This window comes from Strix aluco, chromosome 4 (genome assembly GCF_031877795.1).
Source record: "Strix aluco isolate bStrAlu1 chromosome 4, bStrAlu1.hap1, whole genome shotgun sequence".
In the NCBI taxonomy this organism is placed as follows: domain Eukaryota; kingdom Metazoa; phylum Chordata; class Aves; order Strigiformes; family Strigidae; genus Strix; species Strix aluco.
Window position 1 is genome coordinate 85,216,622 of NC_133934.1, and position 25,368 is coordinate 85,241,989.

Genomic DNA, 25,368 nt, shown 5'->3' on the forward strand with positions numbered 1-25,368 from the left:
TACCTGAGAGCATCCTCCTGAAGGAAAAAATGAGATTCCTGTTCACCACAACAGTGGTGTTGTCTACTGTTGTCACAAAACTATTTAACCAGGAAAAAGAAAGTATAAAGATCACTGTGTCTCTGGATTTCACAGGACTGCACCCTAAGTATTATCTCCAGTGCTGGTATTCAAACAACTAGAAGCATTTTGAAAAACTGGAAACAGTTTTTAAAAGGTTGGAATAATTAAAGAACAGAACGTAATGAAGGAACTCTACTTTCCACTTTTACAAAGAGAAGGTAAAGAATAAGATAGTAACTCTAGATGGAGCAGAAATTTGGATAGAGAATGCTATTAAACATACAAAGAGCTAGTAAGAACCAGAGCTAACAAAGCTGGTAGTTAAAGACAGTCAAATAAAACAATCAGTAAAGCACATAATCAAAGACTGATGATAATTACACAAAGTGAATATATTGCAGACTATTGAGAGTGAGCGTATCAAGTGACTTTCTGTTAGGAAAATGGGATATTTTTTGAAAATAAATGATCTAGTTTATCATGGGAACTAAATGAAGGACCCTTATAGCTCATTTTGGACTCATAATCAGTTAAATACAAAATAAATTTACAGCTTCACTCCAGTCCTTATCATCCACACTTTGATGTAGACACACACAAGTCTATGGGACCGGATGGGATACACTCAAGAGTGCTGAAGAAGCTGGCTGGGGTGCTCGCCAAGCCACTTTCCATCATTTACCAGCAGTCCTGGCTGACCAGGGAGGTCCCGACAAATGGGAAATTGGCCAATGTGACGCCCATCTATAAGAAGGGTCGGAAGGATGATCCAGGAAATTACAGGCCTGTCAGCTTGACTTCGGTACCCGGGAAGCTGATGGAGCAGCTCATCCAGAGTACCATCACACAACACATCCAGGACAACCAGGGGATCAGGCCCAGTCAGCATGGGTTTATGAAAGGCAGGTCATGCTTGACAAACCTGATCTCCTTCTACGACAGAGTGACCTGCTTATTGGATGAGGGAAAGACTGTGGATGTAGTTTACCTTGACTTTAGTAAGGCCTTTGACACCGTTTCCCACAACATCCTCCTGGCAAAACTGGCTGCTCGAGGCTTAGATGATCGCACGCTTTGCTGGGTAAAAAACTGGCTGGATGGCTGGGCCCAAAGAGTTGTGGTGAATGGAGTTAAATCCAGTTGGCGGCCGGTCACGAGTGGTGTCCCCCAGGGCTCGGTTTTGGGGCCACTCTTGTTTAACATCTTTATTGATGATCTAGACGAGGGGATCGAATGCACCCTCTGTAAGTTTGCAGACGACACCAAGCTGGGTGGGAGTGTTGATCTGCTCGAGGGTAGGGAGGCTCTGCAGAGAGATCTGGACAGGCTGGAGGAATGAGCTAAGGCCAACTGTATGAGGTTCAATAGGGCTAAATGCCGGGTGCTGCACTTGGGTCAAAACAACCCCCAGCAGTACTACAGGCTTGGGGAGGACTGGCTGGAGAGTTGCCAGTCAGAGAGGGACCTGGGGGTGTTGATTGACAGCCGGCTGAACATGAGCCAGCAGTGTGCCCAGGTGGCCAAGAAGGCCAATGGCATCCTGGCCTGTATCAGCAATAGCGTGGCCAGCAGGGACAGGGAAGTGATCTTACCCCTGTACTCGGCACTGGTGAGGCCGCACCTCGATTACTGTGTTCAGTTTTGGGCCCCTCACCACAAAAAGGACATTGAATTACTCGAGCATGTCCAGAAAAGGGCAATGAAGCTGGTGAAGGGTCTGGAGCACATGTCATACGAGGAGCGGCTGAGGGAACTGGGGTTGTTTAGTCTGGAGAAGAGGAGGCTGAGGGGAGACCTCATCGCCCTCTACAGCTGTCTGAAAGGAGGGTGCAGAGAGCTGGGGATGAGCCTCTTTAACCAAGTAACAAGCGATAGGACAAGAGGGAATGGCCTCAAGTTGCGCCAGGGAAGGTTTAGACTAGATGTCAGGAAGTATTTCTTTACAGAACAGTGGAATGGATTGCCCAGGGAGGTGGTGGAGTCCCCATCCCTGGAGTGTTTAAGAGTAGGGTCGACATAGCACTGAGAGATATGGTGTAGATGGGAACTGGCAGTGTTAGGTTAATGGTTGGACTAGATGATCTTCAAGGTCCTTTCCAACCTAGTTGATTCTGTGATTCTGTGATCACCCTGTGGTGGTTTAGCCCCTGCCGGGGTCTGAGACCATGCGGCCGTTACCCCTCCTCCACAAAGGGAGTGAAAATACAAAGCCCCAAGACTGAAATAAGGAAAGGTTTAATACAACAGTGCAATAGCAACACAACCAACAACAACAATAACAATAACAGTAATAGTGATAGCAATGAACAGAGCAAAATAGCTACCAAATACAGCAGTTTGAAGCACGATGTACAAAACCACGAGTGCACCCTGCTCCCGCGCCAGGAAAATGTGACCTGCCAGGATGTGACGTCTGCATGGTATCTGAATAACCCGGCTAGAGCTCCCCCCCACTGCTGGGGAAACTTAACCCTATCCTGGTTAAACCAGGACATAATAAATGCCACTGGCAAAATGGTGAAGTAGAAGGAAAGAGTCAGGAAATGTCAAGAAGCTGCAGAATAGGAGGAAGTTTCTCATCAAGCTATTCCTCACACCAGGATAAGCCACCTACAGCCTGGCTGCCACAGGTGGCTTGCAGTGGCATCCTGGGGGTCCCTCTTGAAAGTGAAAATGACAAATCAGCTCCTGGCTGTCCTCATGAGGTTGGGACACCGCAGGGACCAAAACAAACTGCTTCCCAACACCATTCCGCTGCTCCTGGGAGCTCAGGCACAGTGCTCCAGCAAGGCAGCCTCTCCTGGCTCCCACAGTACCGTACCGCTGACACCGAAGGCCGTGTGCCCTCCCTGCTGCTATAAGGCTGGGATTTCAGCAGCATTTGGTTACATCTCTGCAGGTAAAGAGTCTTTATCAAGGCTTGCCGACGTCTGCTACTGCTGAAGCTAAAGTACACCCATCCTTGAGACGTCTGGTATTTTCACTTTTGATTTCTAAAGAACTGAACCACCTTCTCTCCCCCAATTTAAAAAAAAAAAAAAAAAAGCAACCTAATCAAGGTTTTCTAAAGAAATGCAGGCAACAACTATAAAAGACAATTCTAACTTGAAATCTTTGCTTTCAGCATAATAATAGAAACTAACATAGACCAAATGTTAACACAAGCACTTTCTGCAGTCTTACATGTAAGAAGAGAACCTAAACTGGAAATTCAGCCTCTGTTGTCTTTTTAAGCTTCTATTCCTCTCAAGACTGGCAGTGGAGTAACAAGTTTCATAAAAAGCAGTGTGTTTCCTTATCGTTCAACAATCTCAGCCACTCATCTTACCTGGAGTCCTTAGCAGTACAGAAAGCCAAGTTCCAGATGATGAACAATGAAAACCTATACCAGGTATTCTCCTTCAGTGTTTTTCTTGTTTTAGAATGCCAAGAGAAGACAACCTTTTCTTCTTCCTGGGGGAAAGCTAACATATACTTTGTTCACCCGCAAGACAGTTTACAACACAAATGTCACCCTAATATGATAAAGTGTCACACTCTGTTCCAGGAGGTTATTTAAAAAAAGTTAAGAAAATCATGTCAAGCATTCCCTCTGCCCAATATAGATAAAGCCAGTAAGTAATAGCTCCAGGAATAAAGCGTACTTCCAAAGGCCAGTAGGTCACAATAAACACCAAACAGCCTGCAGAGAAGACAACTAAAGGTAATAGGATGCAAGTCACTTCAAACTACTCACCACAAATTTCAACTCCCTTTTCCTTTTTTTTCCACCCCCTGTGTTAAAAACATCAGATATTAAATCAAGCAGGAAGAGATGTAAAGGTCCTGAGAGATGCCTGTGTGCTACAGCTGCACACGGAGCTCACAGGGGTTTTCTATTCTAGTTTCTTCTGAAGACATGACCTTATCAGGAGTTCAAACTGTTAGTTGTGAGGCAATTTCCTTTAAGGGATCTTAATTTCTAGCTTTCTAAACTCCATCTTCAGAAAACTGAACCTAGCTATAGGACCACTAATAAAAGCGATCTTCATCAGCCTGCAAATACAGGAGACGCACGTGTCTTAGAGGAATAATAACCCACAGCCTCCCTCTCACTTGTGCCCAGAAGCGCATTGCCATACAGTGAGAAGCCATGCCTTCCACACAGATTCATGTCATTAGCTGAATTTTCTACATGGCTTTACAATTTTTACTTACTGTGGGGCTTTATTTTTTCTTTTTGGGTGGGCACACTATTTATTGCAAACTAAATCTATCTAATTTCATTAAAGAAAGCAAGCCAAGTAAAGAACGAGAGAAGAAAAAAGCAGCTGAGAGACAGGACAATCATCAAAGAAGAGGCAGACAAATAACTTTAGACAACATGCACAAAGAAGCACGAGTTCTAAGCACATTTATTTTTAATCCAAGTCTCTGTATCACGTACTAGAAGATGCCTTTTGCAATAACAAAACCTGCCACAACATGAAAATTTCATGGGGCTGGAAACAAGCACTTGACTCTCAGTCCTTCCTTCTCTCTATCTCTGCTTGTAACTCTGCATGCCTCCTGTGAGAATGAGATGACAATTAAATGATTTTTAGCTAGGACAAGAGACTTTGCCCCTTGCATTGATAAACCACTCTCCCTTAATTCTTACCTCACGGGGAATCCTTTTCCCCTGAACATACAGAAGTTATTGCCACCTTCCAGGTATAGAACTACTCCACAACAGAAAAACTTAAACTAACAGCATCTTAATACCTGCTGATCTAGAAAGAGTTATCACCCTCTCCCAGCAACCATGCTACCTAACACAGACAAACAGAATGCAGATTAATATTAGATAAATTCAGTGTTATGAAGTCACTGTGCTACACAGGGAATTCATTTGGTTTCTTATTTCTGCTTATAAAGGACAAGGGTACCTATCTAAAAAAACCCTGCTGCTTATTTCCAATCATCTGTAGTAAAGACGCTTCTAAAATCATCCAACATGGATTATTTACTACTCTCCACTCTGCTGAAAGAAGAAAACCCCCAAACTGACAACATACATGCATGTTACTGCTAAGAGAGGTAGTTAAATATTCCATACGAGCCCAATGGAGGATAAAAAGAAAAGACAATTACTTCCTTATCTCAAAAAGAAATCACTCAGTAGCGCTAAAAATCCACTGAAGGTTCCCTAACTCTTGTGATTACAATCAAAGTCCTTACTGTAGAATCTGTCCCAGGGAGGACCCTCTCTCTGAAAGCCTGCTACAGGTATTTGTGTGGAAGGAAGATTTTGAGACCACAAATCCAAAGATGAACATTAACATGGAGACTGCAGAAAACACAAAGGGCTTTTACTTATATTTAAGCCACAAGTAGTCAGATGACACATACCCTGCTTTGTACGCCTGAAAAACCAACGAAAAGGAATCTTGTTATACATTATTTAACACTGTTAAGAAATAACAGATGCCTCCACACACCCCCGGCAGACAAGAACAGCCCTAACACACACAGACAGCTGCTGCCGCTGCTCCCTGGTCGGCTGCAATTATTTGTCCGGCGAAAAACCAGCCGGTTTTGTCCCCCGGATAAAACCCGCATGGATGCCACCTCACCTGGTGCTCAGGCTGCCCCGATCCGCTGGGAGCTGCGGAGCGGCCCCGGGCCGGCGCTCCTACCCTCCACGAGCCCGGCCGGGGTTCTCACCCATAAAGCAGCGGCTTCTCACCCCAAATTCGGAACCAGTGACAGCTTGTTGCAGCTTGACTGCACTTCGAAGTTTCTTTTCCTCCGCCCCCACCCCCCCCACCCCCCCCCGCCCTGCGCGCACCCGGCGCTGCCCCCGCCGCGCTCCCGCAGCCCGGCCGCGCTCCCGCCGCCCCAGAAGTGGGGAAGAGCCGCTCGGAGCCTCGAGATGTGCCAATGCAGGGTAGGAAAAACCGTGCGGGGCCGCCCAGGGCCAGCCCTCAGCCGCAGCGCCGGGTTTCGGGTTTCAGCGGCGGCTCCGGAGCACGGCGGCGGGGCGGAATCCGGGCTCCCGGAATTCCCAGCCCCCTCTGCAAATCCCAGCGCCACGGCACCCGCCGCCCCGGCAGCGCCTGGAAAGCCTCCGGGGAGTGTGTCACCTTGCCTGGCCGCCGTTAGGTGCTACCGAGGCGGGCCCGCGCCCGCGGAGGGGTGATGTCTCCCACCCGGCACCCAGCAGCACCCTCGTCCTGCCCTGGGGGCAAGGGGCTCCTCTCCTGCTGCACACCCCCACCGACACACACCCTGTCACCCAGCGCAAGTGCTGGCCACCCCCCCCCCCTTCCCCTTCTCTATTTTTGCCCCTTTAGGCAGCTAAACACACTCAGAGCGGTCCTGACTCATCTCCTTGCTGTTGCCTGCATCCCCGCAACTTCGCACAAGGAGGACAAAGGGTTTTACCTCGTGTGGAGGTGCTGGGGGTCTCCATGGGACCCGCCCAGGGAGGGCTGCGTGCCCTCTCTGCAGGCCCTGCGCTGACTCAAGTAGCCCAGCAGAAATCAGAATGGGAATTATGATGGAAACTGCAGCTGTAATTGGGTTTGAGGAGCTGCCCTTCCCTCTCTGAATGGCACGACTGTCGACTGCTCCTGGGTGACTCAGTGAGCGCGAGGCTGCACTCTTTCTTTTCCCCAAACGCAGAGAGGGCAATGAATGACGTGTAACCTCCATCCTCCTTCCCACCACACCAGACCCCACAGTACTGGTTTTAGGTGGAAACACAACCGCTCTTGGAAAATCCAATATCTATGTGTTACTGGTCTCTTCTTCCAGATTCCCGTCGGGAGACAAAAAGCAGTTTCTGATACTATACAACAATGAGATCATAAGAAAAAATTACTACTGATAATAGTTGGAAACAGCACAGCACTACACTTTAAAGCCCAAGCAGAGTTCTGCACACCGTACACACTAACAAAATCCTGCCCATTTTCAGCTACATGTACCAGGCACGTGGTGTTCCTCTAATGGCTGGAGCCGGCAAATCTGTAGAAGCTGGAAAAGTGCTTTGCATGACCCAGAATCTCAGCATCTGATGAGTGTGCGGCTTGGACAGACCTAGACACACTCCCACCAACTTCCCTCCCATGACCCATTTCTCACAATTCTGCGTTTGCTGGTTCCAGCTCCACCCAATGTGACAGCGCTAAAAAATCCTCAGTACTACAAGAATTAGTTACAGCCTTTTGAAAGCAACCAGTTTTCTAACAAATTCATGAGATCTATGAAGCTTTTTCAGTAGATGAGGTCTGAAGAACATTTACATACTGTAACATAATGACATGTTATAATCTGCAGAAGTGATGATGGGATATCACTGACTGCACTGAAGCAGCTTCTACTTTTAACAGAAAAAAAGTCATCCAGCCGCCCTGTTATCCATACTGAATCAAATCTCTGAACTCTGCCTCTCACTGATGCTGCAAGAAGGTTGAGAAATGCAGCAGCCTTGTGCCCAGTCACCAGTGCATGAATGAGGGGAATACCCAAGAGGCTTTCCTCACCTTCCCAGCTTGTCGTGGGATAGCCAGCCAGAGAAGAGAACTAAGCAAGCCACTCAGCATGAGGGCTGGTCCCTGATCCTGTCACTGGAGAAAAAGTCCAGAGAGATAAAACAAGGAGGAAGCAGAGCAAAGCCATTCCTATCATCTCTCTGCCAAATTCAGAGATGAGGCCAACAGAGGTCATCAGCATCAGGGACAGCATGCTGCACCCCACCAAAATGCAGCTTGTCCCAACAACCACACCGGTTTGAAAAAACCGCTCAGTCTTGCTGACACCACGCCATTGTAATTTTTTTTTTTTTTCAAAGAGTAAACAGGGTATACAGATACATGGCTGCTCAAGAAGAGAAAGTAAACATGCAAAAGCTTTAGACGGCGTGGAGGAGGACAGAATTAAACACACACACAGCAGGATACCTGTGCTGGCCTTCAGTTTGGTTAGCTGCCAAATGCAGGCTCACAGGGAGAACAGCCAGAATGACATACTAGAAAAAACATTTTTTAATGGGCTGGAAAGCCTTTCACCATCAAGGACTGTGCCTGCTCTGATGAGGTGCCTGTACATATGGGAGCCTCACTTTATGCACCACAGTAATCGACATTATATAAAAACTTAACTCAGGCACTTCTGTAACTTTCATCTCTGCAGCTCTGCGCCTTTATTTGAACAACAGCCATATTAACACACAAGATCTCTTGTTTAAATTATAGGAAATTACTGTTCTGTTACTGTACTGTTCTCTTAAGACAGAAGTAACCCCAGGGGAATTTCCAGCTAGCAGAGAGAAAGGAGAGGGGTACAATGTACTTCCTAAGAGCGGCAAGACCCAGGAAGCGAGCTGCAGGGCAGGCTGGAGCTGCCGGCTGCGGCAGTGGGTACGTACAGACCCCCGGGCCCGTGCCAGGCCAGCTCACCAGCAGTACAAAGCTCACACAGCCTTGTGCCCGCAACGCAGGTGCTTTCAAAAACCCAGCGAAAAAACCCTTCACATCCTTGAAGAACTGCGCATTTGAAGTCTGTCTGTTAATACATAATTACAACAAGAACAACGAGAAGACCCTTTGTAGTCAGTTTTCCTTCCTTACTTCGCTCAGTGGTGGCCCTTTGCTATTGCTCTTTCTCTCTGCGGCTGTTATGGTTTGCTAGCTGATACCCTTCTAAAGCTGAGTTTCAGACTGTAAAACAATTCATATTTGCAGCTTTATGGGCTCATTTGTAAGACACATTGAAATCCTTCAGCCTGAGTTGTCTTTTCTACGTGTGTGTCACCAATATCCAGTCTTTCATTAGCTACAGTAGGGAAAGGCCAGTAGGAACAGGTCTATAACTGGAAACAGTTTATCCAACTTACACAATTAAGGCTAAGAAAAGCCTGGTTTGGTGCTGGTAGGTACCCAGCTAGTTTTCCATGCCAAGACTGCTCCTATCTAGCTCTCTGGATACCAGCCAAACCTGAGCAGGTTAAAATGCTTCAAAGATTTGACCTTTGCCTGGCAGGGAACTAAGATTTTTAATCTTTCCCTCTGGACGAAAAACATTGTTTTTTTTACAAAACATCTAATGGGACAAACCAGAAACACTTTGCCAAGACATCAAACAAAGGGGAAGGATGAAATCTGTATTTGGATGGGACAGTTTGGGCCTGCTCAAGCATGGAATACCAATGGCCAAGTGCAGGCAGTTCCAAAGGTAATTCTGCCCCTCTGGGCAAATGTGCGCCTTTGGCAAGTGGGGTCACTTAGTTAGGGGTCACAAAGTACCTTAGTCAAGTTCCCTCTTCCTTGCTCATCTTATGCAGAAATGGATCTGTGATTACTACCACGACTGAACTACTCTGAGTCCACTACTAAGCCTCCTGCCCTTAAAGCCTTTTATACCAGTGGAAGTGGCAAATTGACTTTGTTACTCTGTACAGAGCCTCACCTCCCCACCTGGTCACTGCAGAAGGTATAACAGGTTAATTGTTCTAAATCTACTGCTAACTGTGTTAACTAAGTTAACTGTGCGGCTGTTAACACCTGAAGATATATGCTAAAGAGTTCTGACCCACAGGAACCCAAACAGAAAAAAAAAAAAAAAAATTCACTCATAAAGTCAGACTTATTTTACAGGCATTTTCTGATCTAGCAAGACTCGCTCTTCCTCTGTGTGTTCATGTATGTATATACACACACAATCTTTGGAACAGGGCTTCTCTGCAGGTATCACTGCAGCCTGGTAAGCAAAGTGGGCAAATGTCATACATCAAGTCACATGGGAGAACCATAATATTCAATTTATAAAAAAAGGGTTTGCATCACTTCCCTCTTCCTTTCTGTGCAAGTGCACAGAATAACCCAGTGTTTAGGTTGGATGTCAGTATTCAGCACAGAATTTCTACTCCTCTTATAAAAGTCCAAACAATTTTATCTGGTCTACTTCCTTCAAGTCCAGATTATTGAGTCTAGAGTTGTACTAAAAAACATTATGAAAAACAAAACTTGGTTATCCTGGGCACACAGAAGGAAGCCAATTCAACTGTGTTCTGACTGAGGAAAACATGGCCACCCATGTAATATATGCTTCAAATTATACCAATTCCTTAGAACTGAAAAAGTGTCAGAAGACACAGAAAGATCTTCAGTAGAAATAGTGATTGCTTATAGTGTGACAAATCAATGCAGAAATGTAGAAAGAAGACAACCAAGATCAGGAACATCAACAGAAAGCTTTAAAACTAATGTTTTTGTTTAAGCATTCAGTAACTACAAAATTTGACTCTTTCACATGCCTGTTGCCAGGATCTCAGATTAGATCTGGTTTTATACCACTTGGCTTCAATTTCCTAAACAACTTCCGGTATTGCTCCATGATTACTTTGGGATTTACTAGCATAAACATACTATTTTTTCCCAGACATAAAGCAAATTTCATTTGGAGTCTACAGGTGGAAGGTAACTGACCTTGTCTTTGGTCAGAAGCACAGAACACAAGCATATGCATCCCTACAAGGAATGGCATCAGGTAGGAAGGAATAAAAATAAAAATCCCCTTTCTGATGTGGCCATTTCAACAGTGAATCTTCATTTACTATTATAAATCAAAGCTCAAACCAGCAAATTCTGAATCCTGTTTGCACAGGACAGCTTAGAACAGAAAGTTTTACTTCTGTTCCTTTCTATATAGAGAGTAAAACCTTCAAATATACAGATAGCATGGGGTTTCTATCCAGTTTAATAATGGACATTTCACAGAGTCCTTAGTGCCATGGAAAAATAATGTTGGGGGGGAGGGGGGGTTAAAATACATTAAAAACACCAAAGAACAGGATCTTCCTAGAAGCTGAAATTCACATGGAAAAAAAGCTTTTTAGCCCATCCCTCTTGGGAACACTGACATTGCAAAAAAAGATTTCTTCCCCTTAAAAATTAACATCGATGCTTATATTCTGCCATACATTACATAAAATCCCTCAGTTGTCCATTTAGCAGCTGCAGCAGCCTAGTTGAAATTAGCAAAACCAAAAATATAATGTGTCAGGATTTATTTTGGTGATACACTTAAAACGTATATATACAAGAACGCAAGCAGAACTTAATAGTATAGTTATGTTCCTGCTAACTGGTGTTTAAATGCATAGTCTCACCTTCTTCTCATAGATGGAGACTCTGAGTAACTCCACTTTCATAAGCATCGTACAAGCTTAGGCAATAGAGAAAACCCAAGCTGTAAGACCTCAGAGGATCTCACCACTAGCCAAGCAATCATCTCCAGTCACTAGGAGAGGAATGTTATTCATCAACAGTAAACAAGATGTCCAGTTTACATTGCTTCTCAGCAGGCTGGATGGAAAAATGGAAACGTCCACCCCATAAAGCAGCAGTAAATTTACAAGGAAAAAGCAGCACCCCACAGTGATCCTGACTGCAGGAATAAATGCATCAGATGTGATGAATTTAACACAATTAAGTCAACAGGTAAAGAATTCAGAAAACCCTCAACAATTAAGCTATGTGTCACTGTGTCTATATTTCACAATCCCTGGGACTTCTACTGAGCTGTCTTGCACACCCTGTCCAGAGGGCACTCATTCACCTAACTGTCAAGACTCATCTCTGAGGAGAAATATGAAAACACCACAGAGAACATCCTCCTGGGGTGATATTGTACTTCTTCCTATGATTTCTTGTAGCAGAAAGCTTTTACAGCAAGTGTACAGGTACAGTTATTGCACGAGGCACAATTTAAAAATCCCCAAGTCCAAATCTATCACAGGAATGACTTCTGCTGACATGTGCAGCAAAACATCACCTTCTGAGTCAGTCGCTGCTAGAGTTACATCAGTAAAGAACAAGCATAGAGGGGTGGGAAGTCAGTGTCTCAAACAGCTTTCATTAAGAAATGTCTGTATTTTTTAGTTGAGAAAACAAACACAACCATTGCATTGTATTTTACCCTGGTGGCACATGAAAAGGAGGGATCTAACAGAACCAATGTTTAACATCGACACAGATTCCCCAAGGACAGACCCGACCTGTTGGACTGCAGCTCTGAAGAGTGACAAGCCTTATCACAGGAACTACATAAATTAAGATGCAAAGGGAAACAGAGGTAAGACAAACATGACCAGATCACAACAAAAAACAAGAGAACAAAAACTAAACAGATCTGTTACACAATTTGTCCACAAAACACTCTCCTGCACAAGACAGCAGACTTAGTCACCAAGAACAAATCAGAACTTTTGGTTCTGAAGACTTGCATAGGGCAGTCAAAAACCCACGTATAGTGTTTCTTGGTCAGCTTTCATTAGTGAGCAAGCGTGATGGAAACAAACGACTCAGTTCTGTATTACTGAAGGATTATTTTAAAGAGTGTGTCAAAGAGAACCACTAAAATGCCTTGAATTCATCCAGTAAAGTTACTGTGTCAAGACTACTACTATCAGGACTTGCACAATGCCTTACAAATTAAGCACACCGTTTCCCAGGTTGTGCAAATCTCATCTTTTCACAAATATTCTTCCACATGCAAGTATCCTTTGTAGTCTTATCTCATTACATCATCATGGTAGCAATTGTCACACATTAGGTGCCATGAATATATAATACTTGCATGAAATCTGGACCTACTATCACCAACACATTGTATGCTAGGGGAACCTCAGTCATTTTCAAAGAGCTTTGGTAAAGCCACAGACAATCTGCTTGCAGGATGTTGCCTGCAAAATCTATATTGCAATAATTTAAGTGCATTCCTGGAATATGCATCACCACCTCCTTCAAGGACAGATGCATGTAGGCTACATCAGGGGCTGATAACATCCGCCATCTTACTACTTCGAGAAATATTTCCAAATATGTTATTGTTTCCTACCCCTCTGAATAGCTTACCCTGTCGGGGTGCCAATGACTAATATATCAAGGTGTATTAATACTACTGATTTGCATCTACAGTGGAGACAGTATTTGTTCATTTCCTCGAAATCCTTGTAGGAGACTCACCATCTTTTTGTTAATCTTATGAATGCATTCCTATTAACCTAGCACTGAAAATGCTTTTATTAAGGCTACTGTTGCTTTCTTTCATTTTGCTTTTTAAAATTTTTATTGGTGATAGCACTAAATGACTGGGCTTCTTTCAACCACATATGAAGGTGTATCTCTGCAGTTAGTCTACTTAAGACACCCCAGGTCAAAAACGGTTAAGAACTGTTCAGTGCCTCACCAACATTACGGATCACTTGGTCTTGGTTATCTACTGCTTCCCTTCAACTGTGGTCCTGACTAGATGAAACTGAAAGAAAAGTTCAGACCGTTAAAGCTCAGATGCCTTTTGCTAGTGGAGTGTTTGCTTTCCACCAAGTCTCACTAACAGTTCTTGCTGCACTTCAGCATTAATGCATGATGCATTATTTCTCAGTTCTGTAAATCAGGTCCTACTGTGTCCATTATATGATGATTTACATTAGCGGAGTAAAGCCAAAAAACAAAATCAGAAAAGATGAGATGCAATCCCACTCATATTTGCTGATTGCTAATCCCAACTACTTTCATCACATCTTCATTGTAAGCGTGGTTACACCTTGAGTAGCAGTAAGAACCTGAGCACTCAAACCTGCAGCGGTGTTTGCCATTCTCCATCATGCATTTCACATGAACTGGAGATAAGGAAAACCTGAGTGCTACTTCAGTCCAGCAGTGGTGCAGTACAGCTGTCTGATGGGTCATTGTAAAGCTCTGCCTGACTCCAAGAGAAAACCTTCTCATGTTTGGACACTATGAGGACACTATGAAAGCAGACAGTTAAGTAGTAAGATATCCATCATTTCCCAAACTCATTAGCATAGCATCTTTCTACAAGACTTTCTCCAGCCATGTTTGCCCTGCTATGTTTGTCCCTCTTTCTCTAAAAACAGCATTCAGAAAGGCATCGAGAACAACGTGAAATCACATGAATTTAAAGACAGATGGCATGCAGTCCTCGGTATCACTCTGCACTAAGTCACCTAGGAGCTCTTAAAGCATGACCAGAGATTTTGGGGATAAGCACGAACTATTTGCTGCACTGTAGAACAGAGCTGAGAGCTAGAACAAACACAGCTACAGCTCCCTGCTTCATCTGGAGAGCCGGTTGAGTTTTTAAGCACTAACTGACAGCTGCCTAACATTTACTCTGCTTCACTATTTGCTTCAGGAGCTTTCAGGATCTCCCAATTAAGCTCTTCAAATTCCAACAGGGGATTCAAGTGACAGATAGTTCTAGCAACAGATTCAATGTTAAAACAAAACACAGCAGTCCAAGGTCCTTTCTCTTCCATTCTTTTGGATGCATCCTGAGGCATGGCTGACAGACAATCCTCCATCTCAAACAGTGGCACCTACTTCAAAATACTAGAGAGCTCTTGAGTCATTTAATTTTAATGGTACAGCAAAATAAGGCTTTTATCTGCATAGTCCAAAAGCCCCATTTGCCACTCTGCATACTTCCTTTTAATCAAACATGAATAGGGACCTCTTCCTCCTATCTCATACATGAATGCCACTCCAGCATCTGTCCATTTTTCTCCCACATACAAGCTGTTTTCAAGGCCACTCAACTGACTCATACTTCCACTACGTATTTTATGCCTTCCAGGAGCTTAATAAAAATCTTTCAACAGAAAAAATTTCAACTAGCTCCTGGGTTTTTCTCTTGCAGTGTCATTGTCATCTGTTCTTCCTCCCCTTAGAGCTGTCAATGAATACTCCACTCTTCATCAAGACCCTTTACCCCAGAAGAACCCTGTCCACAAGAACAGGATTTTTACATCTGAGTATTTTATAGCATCTCTATTATGCTTGACACAAGCATAATATCTCAAGCCCCTGTCACAGTTTCCCCAACATTACGCAAAACAGATGCAGTGTGCAGAGGTGATGCCATGAGCGGAAGCTGCATGGGATCGGATATTCAAATGAAGCAACATAATTGGATACCTTAATCATGGCAATAAAGGCTGCTGCACTCATCTCCACATGCCTCATTTAGTTTACGAGTATTTTCCAGAACCTAATGTATGTCTGATGACCTGTGTAGTCAAAGTTTTTAATTCCAGAGATTTTATCGAGGTGCCATGGCAAATGACCTCCTCCTCTAGGCAAGCAGCCACAGAAATGAAAAGGGTCACTTCTTGCAAAAATGAGATAATTACAGCTATTACTTCAAGAAGAAAAAAAGCTTCCCTTCCTTATGTACTCTGAGTAATGCCTTCAAGTCATCAAAGTAAAACGGTGGGGATTATTACTTTGTGAAGTATAATCCAGCATGGATGACATACAGACCTCTCAGTTTTCGACCCCACTATTTCATCAAGCAATTTAGCCAGAGCTGGTAAAATTTGTATTAAATGCATATATAAAGGACGTGGCGTACAGGTTGTGTTGTGTGGTTTGGTTTTTTTTAAATACAGTCTCATTTTTGCAGTACATACTGCAAACACAGAGATTATCAGTTGCCCCTCACAGGCAGGCTATGCATGGGAATCAATAGTCACTGCTCCCCAGCTTCTTCAAGGCTGTGGAAGAAGCCTCCTGTGACAGACATCCAGATCCAAAGATGGAGAAACTAAGACTGCACCTGGTATTTCCAGAATTACGAACCTCACCAGCTGCTCCCTGGAAGGCCTTGGTCATGCAGTTTTCCTCATCACGGTGGAAGCTGCCACCTTTCATCCTTTGTAGACAGGAGCGTTTCTAAGTCAGTACACAATTCCAGCATTCCGACTCTACAACAAATGCTGAAAACCAAGGGAGTGATCTGACAGAGGCTACCTGTGATTCACACCTGCCTCACACTGTGCATCACTGCATCAGGGAACAGAAACTAGTGAATAAAAATGTATACTAAATCTCAGCAGCTAGCCATTGAGACTAAAAACCTAAAAACTTCAGATTAGAAATAATATTTACCTTTATGGGTAACTATCCGTGGGATAACTTTCCAACAGTTGTGCTTGACTCTCCATCACTGGAACTCTTTAAAACTTTGAGGTGGTTGGCATCACAGAGACATGGTGGGATGGCTTCTATGACTGGAGTTTTGGAATGGAAGGATACAGGCTCGCTACCCTGGACTTCAGGAGAGCAGACTTTGGCCTCTTCAGGGGTCTGCTTGGCAGGGTAAGATGGGATAAAGCCCTGGAGGGAAGAGAGGACCAAGAAAGCTGGTTAATATTCAAGGGTCAGCTCCTCCAAGCTCAGGAGCGATGCATCCCGTCAAAGAGGAAGTCAATAAATCTGCCAGGAGGCCTGCAGGGATGAACAAGGAGCTCCTGGACAAGCTCAAACACAAAAGGGAAGCCTATGGAGGGTGGAAGCAAGGACAGGTAGCCGGAGGAGTATAGAGAAACTGTCCAAGCAGCCAGGGATCAAGTTAGGAAGGCCAAAGCCCTGACAGAATTAAATCTGGCCAGGGACATCAAGGGCAACAAAAAAAGTTTCTACAGGCAGATCGGTGATAAAGGAAGACTACGGAAAACGCGGGCCCTCTCTGGAAGGAAATGGGAGACCTGGTCACCCAGGATATAGAGAAGGCTGAGGTACTCAACAACCTTTTTGCCTCAGTCTTCACCAACCCGGGCTCCAGCCACACCGTTCAAGTCACAGAAGGCAAAGGCAGGGACTGGGAGACGGAAGAACCACCCACTGTAGGAGAAGATCCGGTTCGAGAGCATCTAAGGAACGTGAAGGTGCACAAGTCCATGGGACCTGATGAGATGCATCTGCAGGTCCTGAAGGAACTGGCAAATGAAGTGGCCAAGCCACTGTCCACCATATTTGAGAAGTCGTGGCAGTCCAGTGAAGTTCCCACTAACTGGAAAAGGGGAAAAACAACCCCCATTTTTAAAAAGGGAAAGAAGGAAGACTCGAGGAACTACAGGCCAGTCAGTCTCACCTCTGTGCCCAGCAAGATTATGGAGCGGATCCTCCTGGAAACTATGCACATGGAAAATAAGAAGGTGATTGGTGACAGCCAACATGGCTTCACTAGGGACAGATCGTGCCTGATGAATTTGGTGGCCTTCTCTGATGGGGTTACAGCATTGGTGGATAAGGGAAGAGCAAATTATGTCATCTACCTGGACTTGTGCAAAGCTTTTGACACTGTCCTGCACAACACCCTTGTCTCTAAATTGGAGAGACATGGATTTGATGGATGGACCACTCGGTGGATAAGGAATTGACTGGCTGGTTGCACTCAAAGACTTGCAGTCACAGCTCGATGTCTGAGTGGAGAGAATTGATGAGTGGCGTTCCTCAAGGGTTAATGTTGGGACCAGTGCTGTTTCACATCTTTGTTGGCGACATGGGCAGTGGGATCGAGTGCACCCTCAGCAAGTTTGTCACCAACACCAAGGTCTGTGGTGCAGCCGACAGGCTGGAGGGAAGGGATGTGCCATCCAGAGGGACCTGGACAGACTGGAGAGGTGGGACCATGCAAACCTCATGGAGTTCAACAAGGCCAAGTGCAAGGTCCCACACATGGGTCAGGGCAATCCCAAGCACAAATACAGGCTGGGCGAGGAGTGGATTGAGATTCTCCCCAAGGAGAAGGGACTTGGGGGTACTAGTGGATGGAAAACTGACTGTGACCCAGCAATGTGCGCTCGCAACCCAGAAAGCCAACCGTGTGCTGGGCTGCATCCAGAGAAGCGTGACCAGCAGGTCAAGGGACAGAATTCTCCCCCTCCACTTCGCTCTGAGACCCCCCCTGCAGTGCTGTGTCCAGCTCTGGGGGCACCAACATCAGAAGGACATGGACCTGCTCGAGTGGGGCCAGAGGAGGCCACGAAGATGATCGGGGGGCTGGAGCACCTCCCCTGTGAGGACAGGCTGAGAGAGTTGGGGGGGTTCAGCTGGAGAAGAGAAGGCTCCGGGGAGACCTTAGAGCGGCCTCCCAGTACTGAAAGGGGCTACAGGAGAGATGGGGAGGGACTCTTGATCAGGGGTGTAGGGATAGGATGAGGGGTAACGGTTTTAAACTGAAAGAGGGGAGATTTAGATTAGATATGAGGAAGAAATCTTTTAATGTGAAGGTAGTGTGAGACACTGGCACAGGTTGCCCAGAGAAGCTGTGGCTGTCCCCTCCCTGGGAGGGTTCAAGGCCAGGTTGGACGGGGCTTTGGGCAGGACGGGGCTTTGGAAGGGGTCCCTGCTTGTGGCAGGAGGGGTGGAACTAGATGGTCTTTAAGGTACCTTCCAACCCAAACTATTCTATGATTCTGTGATATACCAAAACACAAATTACAGGCTTCCCATCATTTGATACCAGGTTTCCCTCAGGGTCTGTTATGCACCTGACCATCTCCACAGTCTCACATTGTCCCTTCTGACACTCTATCTTTGCTGCTAGAGATCTGCTTATCTCCATTTACAGAGAAGCAGTTCTGAAAGACTTTAAGGCAACACCAAATAACCAGAAATTCTCCACTTACCAGGAGACCAGCAAGGATCATCTGCAGTGCATATAGTGGCTGATAGAGGAATAACTTCATCTGGCTCATCTCCACCAAGTGTTTCACAGGAAGTTCCAAGCCCTAACAAGTTAAAAGCTTCTCTCTTTTTAACTCTTGTTCCTGATAAGTGACTTTCCTCCCCTTACCCCAGGCTAGGAAGTCTCAACCTGATGCTCCAATACATTTATTTTGTGAATCTCTTTGACTTTTTGAGGTAAAACTTTTGCTATCAGGCAAAAAATGACAACCTTCTTTCTGTAACTGACAGAGAATCTGTGTGATGATAATACTTATTGATGTCTACTTCATCCAAGCTTGCCTTGCCCACCCAAGCCCCCCCTCACCCATCTAGTTGTGACCATACAATACAGACTGTAGAGCAGGAGGAGAATGTAACTGGCTACACAAGAAATGAAACTTTCTGTGGAACCAGATCACACTGCATCTACCATTAAGCCCTAAGCCCACAGTGGGACTCAAATCCCTTTCAGAGAGGCTGCCAGAAACCTTGCCAGTTCTCAGCCAGAACCTAGCTGTCAAACACAGACCAGAGCTTTATAGCAACCCAGGCCTTCCTACGTGCCAGACCTTGGGGACCAGATGCAAGAGAAAATGCAATAGTCTCTGACTAGCTTCCCCACCACTCCCTGCTCAAAACCAGAAAAAAAAAAAAAAAAAAGCCACAATCATCCCTGGCCCATCTGCAGAATTACAATGGCATGAATGTTTGGCATAGCCATGCCAGTTCCCCATACAGCAGCAAGTTGCTACCCTGCTAATATGACAATGGAGCTAAAAAATTCAGAGTAGGAAAATGCGTCCCAGACTGTAAAACCATTCCTACTGATCCTTGCATAGAAATCATGCACAACTCAGTCTTGTAAATGGAGTATTTCAGCAAATCTGGATGCTAAACCCCACCCCTGTCAGTATTACTTTCCCCCTTCCAAAAATGTAATTGTGATATTGGGAACTTCTGGAAATCCATACTGCCGTGGTAATGTCTTGTTAACTTCTCTTCAACTTACCTGGCAAGTCTCAGAAATGAGACAGATGTCATGAGTGATATAAACAGTGAACAGGATCCAGCCCAAAAAAAGCAATGAGCTAGGGGCCATGAGATTTGTGTTCTAGCCCAAGTCTCTGCCAGCCAAGCAAATCTGGGCAACCCATGCTGCTTTTCTATGTCTGTCTTTCTCCCCCACTTCAAACACATCTGTTTCAACTTAAGCTCTCCAGGACAATGACTCTCTGTTGCTACAATGCCCAACATGCTGTGCTTCCATTAGGAAGCAACAAAAACCTTATATGCATAAGGTGACTGTTGGATACCCAGGCTCAGTTGCCAAAGATTCTGGCACAAGATTTTCTTTTTCTGTATTCTCTGCTGCAGAGGAACAGGATGAAGTCACCCACTCATTGCACTGCAAGCAAAGTAAAGAGGAATTTGGATTGTGAATCCCATCTCAACGGGTCAGGAAACACATCTAATATCACTTCAAGTAACTGTATAGAGCATGAGTAAATAATGCCTTGACAATTTTTACACAAACCCTAAAAATCAGAGAGAACTCACTGATTCTAGGACTTTTTCTGGCACATGAAAATTCTGGGCAGGCCCTCAATTTTTTCCATATTGGGTGGTATGTAGATGACCTGGAAGAGGGGAGGGAAAAGTAGCCCAGTATTGGTCCCACTGAGAGGGGTAAACAGTCTCAAAAGAGCAAGTGAGAAATGGGCATCATTTTGCTTGTATGAACCATGGGCTGGAAATTGCTTCAGTAAAATAAACCACCTTTAGACACGTCTCTTGTTTTGAGACACGCACTAATATGAATACCAGGACTCAATAATTTAGCTTCTCCAAATCTCGCACACGCAGGGCCAGCTATATCTTGCAGCAGGACAGAAAATCCCAAGCAGACACACTGCTGTTATACTGACCTCTTTGTGGGCATCTACCTGCAGCAACATCCTGATTACTAAAATGATACTGACAACTGGGACGTGGCAAGGGGCTCCCAAAGGAGGAACAGATATGCACAACACAGACCATGGTTTAGAGGAGAAACTAGAACCATTTTTACTACTACTCAGTCGCATACATTAAATACCTTTCAGAATTTAGCTAAAGGCAAGAAACATTCCATTTCACAGGTGCTTTGATGGTAATATCCCAGTGCTGATACTTCTGCTCAATTCCTCCCCAAAGCCATCTGCATTGTACTGCACTCATGAAGCCATCACCTCTGCCAACCAGCCACTACATCCCACTGTTACTGGGAAAGACAAAGAGGAAAAACACATTTATAACACAGTCTAAGTCACTCAACCCAAGCAACATCCAAGAAGATATTAGTTACATAAGAAATTCTAGAATACCTTCCATTTCAGTAAGTTAGACTCACTGTATGTGGCCAAAGCACCCTCAAGAAATAAGAGAACGAAAAAATTAATAAGGACATTGGGAAGTTAAGGATCCAAGTTAGATCTATACCAAATTGTGCATAACACACAGACAGGCCCAAGATAAATCTATCCATTGGGCAAAACCAGCTTTAAGATGCACTAAAGAAGAGACAAAAGCACATTAGCATGTTAATTGCTGAAGTCCACAACACGATTTGAAGGTGCCCGTTACACCCTAGTGCACAGAGGGTCTCAGCTTTAACTATCATGGGCACTCCATTGCCACCACTGATAAGTGTAACTTACCTTCTGAGAGGACTGCACTATGCAGACTGCCGTCTATCATCTGTACCTTTGAGCTGTTTAGATCATTTTTCAAGACAGAGGATGAGAGGACAGACTGAAATGCCTTTTCTGACTATTCCTGAAGCTCAGACATACCCTCCTCACATACCACCTTCTCTACCTATTCCCCACTACATTGCTACACCTGATGACCGTGTCTGCTCTACAGCAGATCTCAGTGGGTATTTACACACTCCACGGGAGTGCAGACGAGAAATGGGAGGATTTCTTCTGGCATTTGACTCAAGTACACAGTGCTAACCACTTTGTTTCTCATATTATGCCTATTATTTCTGCACTCCTATTACTGTGGAACAGTACTGTAGTCAGATACATAGTGCTAGATAGGACTGCTGTGTCTCCTGCCAAACTGCACTTCACTGTTGCTGCTTTAAATACTGTTTTTACAAATATTTTAGATCACTTTATCCATCATTGTGGCTTCAGTGAAGTCAAAAGGTTAAATGCTCTTGTACACCAGCTGAAGACCTTTCTGTGTAGCAGGAAATCTTTCTATGAATTACACTGTTAACATGTGTCATCACCAGGATTAAGAAATACAGGACTTGTGAAGAGAATAACCAAGAGGGTGAATTATAAGCTTTGACTTCATATGATGCAGTAGCAAAGCAAAAATCTAATACAAGTGAATCACAGTTGGGTTTAGTAAAATGTAATTACATTAATCAGTTGGACATTTCCTGGGGGGAAAAAAAAAACAAAACCAAAAAACCAACAAACAAGCCACAGTATCATCACAGAGTAGAAAAATCTTGTTAGCGGAATGAGGGGAAGCTTTTGTCCATCTCAAAGGTAAAAAAACAGCCATTAGCATTCATGTTACCAGGAGCAGTCAACAGGAAAACTGTAACAGATCATAAAATAAGCTGATTGAGTCTTGTCTTTTCAGTTTACCATTATGGAATTTTAGTTCACAGTCTTATTTTGCAAGTATTTTGCAGGTGTCCCTTGATGGCACAGGCTGAGAAATCAGTAATTTTGCGTGGCTGCTTTTGTGAATATTATTGTCAAATAGTAAACGTTTATATCCTTTACAGGCTGAAGGCAAGCATTTACGTTGGTTTATAGTGGCTATTCAGTTTTAACCAAAAATCCTAACATTTTGTGTATGAGGAAGTGTATGGCATATTTTGGGATAAGCATGGGGTGAATGAGGTGCAACCAGTCATAACTGCGACAGAATGCAATGGACAGAAAAAAGATCACCTGGATAGAAAAGTGAACAACTTCATTTAATTCACTTCTAAATAGAGTGCCTCCTGAAAAGCTGTAACTGATTTTCTAATATGTTCAGGATGGCCACAATTCAATAATAAGCAGTGCCTTTATATCCAATTCCATTTTGTTTCCAGAATTTTTAGGAAGAATTTATTTGCTTTGGGCATTTTACTTAGCGGCTTTTCCATCAAATAAATGGATTTTATTTCACTGACAAGAACATGATGGAAAGACTCCAGTGGTTTGGGGGTTGGTAGTTTGGGGGTTTTTTTGGAGGCGTTTGTCAAGCCCAGGAAAAAAAACATTACTGTAATGTTGGACAAGAAATCCTGAAATATTTCTAAAAAACTTTTAAAGACAAATTTGTTGTTTCCATTAAGCATATAAACAGTAATCTAGAAAGGGGGAGTTTTTAGTGACATGATAAAGCACTCAGACCATACTCTTATGGTTTATAATGTCACCAGGACCATTTTAGTGTTTTTTCCCTTCACACCTCACTGCAGTCCTGTTCGTTATTCTCTCTAAATACCATTATTCTCTCCTGAAATTACAAGTTTGCTGCATTAGAGAAGCAGCAATTCCAGGAAATCATATAATTCATTGGTAGAACTCATGTACCTACAGTCTCCCAAATTGCATGAAAATCATTCAGGCCTATCAGCTGGTCCCAAACTTATGTGTCAGCATGTCTTAAGCAAATCTTAACTTCAGATGTAAAGAGACCAGCTCCTTCAGCACTGAATGCACTCACAGTCCACACATGAATGAACAGCATATGCTATAGGCACTTTTAGGCAAACAAAGAAAAAGCATTATGCCTACCTCCCACCCTGAAAAATAAACATATTAAGGCATGACTAACATTTCTCCATGTGGTGATGGATGACAAGGGTGCCTGCTGGGGCAGCACTACACACCAACCTATGCTCATGCTAGTATTTTTAGGCAGAAAGGGAAGCCAAATAGTAGGGTTATGTTATTCTTCAAATATAGGAAGAAAAACTGCAGTGTTGTGCCCTTCTGCAGAAATCTTAATGACCTAGACACCATTTCTTCCAAGGCTTGAGGTTGCCCAACTCTCATCACCCTCCCTCCACCAAACCAAACATTCATAGGCCAACTTGGAATCAGGTCCTGCCTTTTTTCACGCAACTCATGCTTTCAGTTTGGCCAAAACTTCTTGTAACATCACCTTCTAGAAGTATTTTACCATTTCTGCCTCACAAAATGTGATTAAGCAAGAAGGACAAGCACTGAAATGAACTTAAGCAAAAACCTGTGCCTCCATGATCAGGTGCACTGCAGCAAATAGTAATTGTTATCTAAAATACAGTTATTTTCTGCTTGGAATATTCCTACAAGTGACCAAACCAAACTCTAACATTTAAACAAGTCCAAACACCAAGCAATCTTGGATCAAAGTGACCATTTCATAGCCTCGAGCATGTTTCCAACACTTAGCTGGTATTTCTGAACCTGTGAAAGAAAATAAAATATTCTTTTCCAGAATCTCAAGCAAAGCCAGCTGTTTGCTTCATCAGGACAGGTCACCACTAGTATTCAGCTGCCGAGCACGAACATGTTTGAGAATTATTTCAGTTGTGCAAACTATGAGTCTTCCATTTCTGTGATAAAGTACTGAAGGCCTCATTAACTGAGAATACACACCAGTGACAGTTACAGCCTGAGGCACTGAAAAACCTCAGACTGCAGTTTCCCTTCCTATTGCTAACCTAAATAGGTTGCACCAAACTCCACACACAGGTAAATTTCCCAGATCCATAAATTGAGCAAATTGCTGGTGTTTAAGGGCATTTAAATTCAGTCATATGCAAAAGTCCAGACCACAGTTAGATTCCAGGCAAATAAAAATGTATGGCCTTGTTTTCATCTGGGATCCTTTTCTTTATATTTTAATGTTTCTTTGTACAATTGCAAAGTATTCTCTGCCTAGCACATGTTATGAATTCTCTCTTCTGGAAGGCCTACGCTCAGTGCTGATCTGCGTACCTTAGCTTCACCACAATGCATAACTTATTGCCTGATCACGTCCTCCAGTTTATGTTGCCAGAGGTGAACTAACTAAAACACAAGTCTAAAGTTTGACAGTGGGGACTGATCACAACTCTGGCATCATTGTCAAACTATGAAGCTCTCAACAGTTTGTAGCAGGGTGGAATTAAGTAGACAGTGACTTTCCTCTGGGCTATTCCCATCATTCATTTTCCTCTGGACTATCCCTCTCTGTTTCTTACCCTTTTCCAATTTCCTCAGGACATGTGCAGACCTAAATAGCTACGACAATTATTTCACTACCAGGAGAATGGAAAACTAAGAGAAAGTCTGAATCCACACTGCTGAACTTCTCTTGATGGTGGTGTTCTCTTTTCTTCAATGAACTCTTGTCCTACAATAGCATCTGTGTTTCAACTCCCTTGCTCAGCTTCTTCAAAGTGTGGCTTGCCTTTGGGAATTTTTTTCTAAGAATACAATAATACAATGTGAGCAATAACATGAGGATGTGTTCCTTGTAAGAACTTAATTTGATGGAAAAAAGGACTAGAGTATCTTCCATGGAATTTGTTCCATCCAAGCTATAGCAATTTTTACTTTTTATACATGTTCAAAATAAAATTTGGTTTTGTTTTCTGGACTTGCTCTTTTCAGCAAGTCTTGAGCATACTTTGGTTGAGTTCAACAAGCTCAGCTTTATGAATATTTGGTGTTTCCCTGCCCTCTGAACACCTCCTGAAACTTAGCTATTTATACAAAAAGGGAAAGGGTTAGTTACCTACCAAAAAGCACCCCCACTCTGATCTTGAAAA

The 25,368-nt window shown here is 43.9% G+C and overlaps 1 protein-coding gene across 1 annotated transcript in view; it reads right to left on the reverse strand.

Annotated features, from left to right (window-relative positions):
* Positions 1-5,803, reverse strand: part of ARHGAP24 (Rho GTPase activating protein 24) — a 228,940-nt gene extending 223,137 nt beyond the window's left edge. Inside the window, exon 1 of the mRNA XM_074823888.1 lies at positions 5,658-5,803. The gene's annotated coding sequence lies outside the window, so the exon portion shown is untranslated. The remainder of the gene's footprint in view (positions 1-5,657) is intronic.
* Between the last annotated feature and the right edge of the window lie 19,565 nt (positions 5,804-25,368).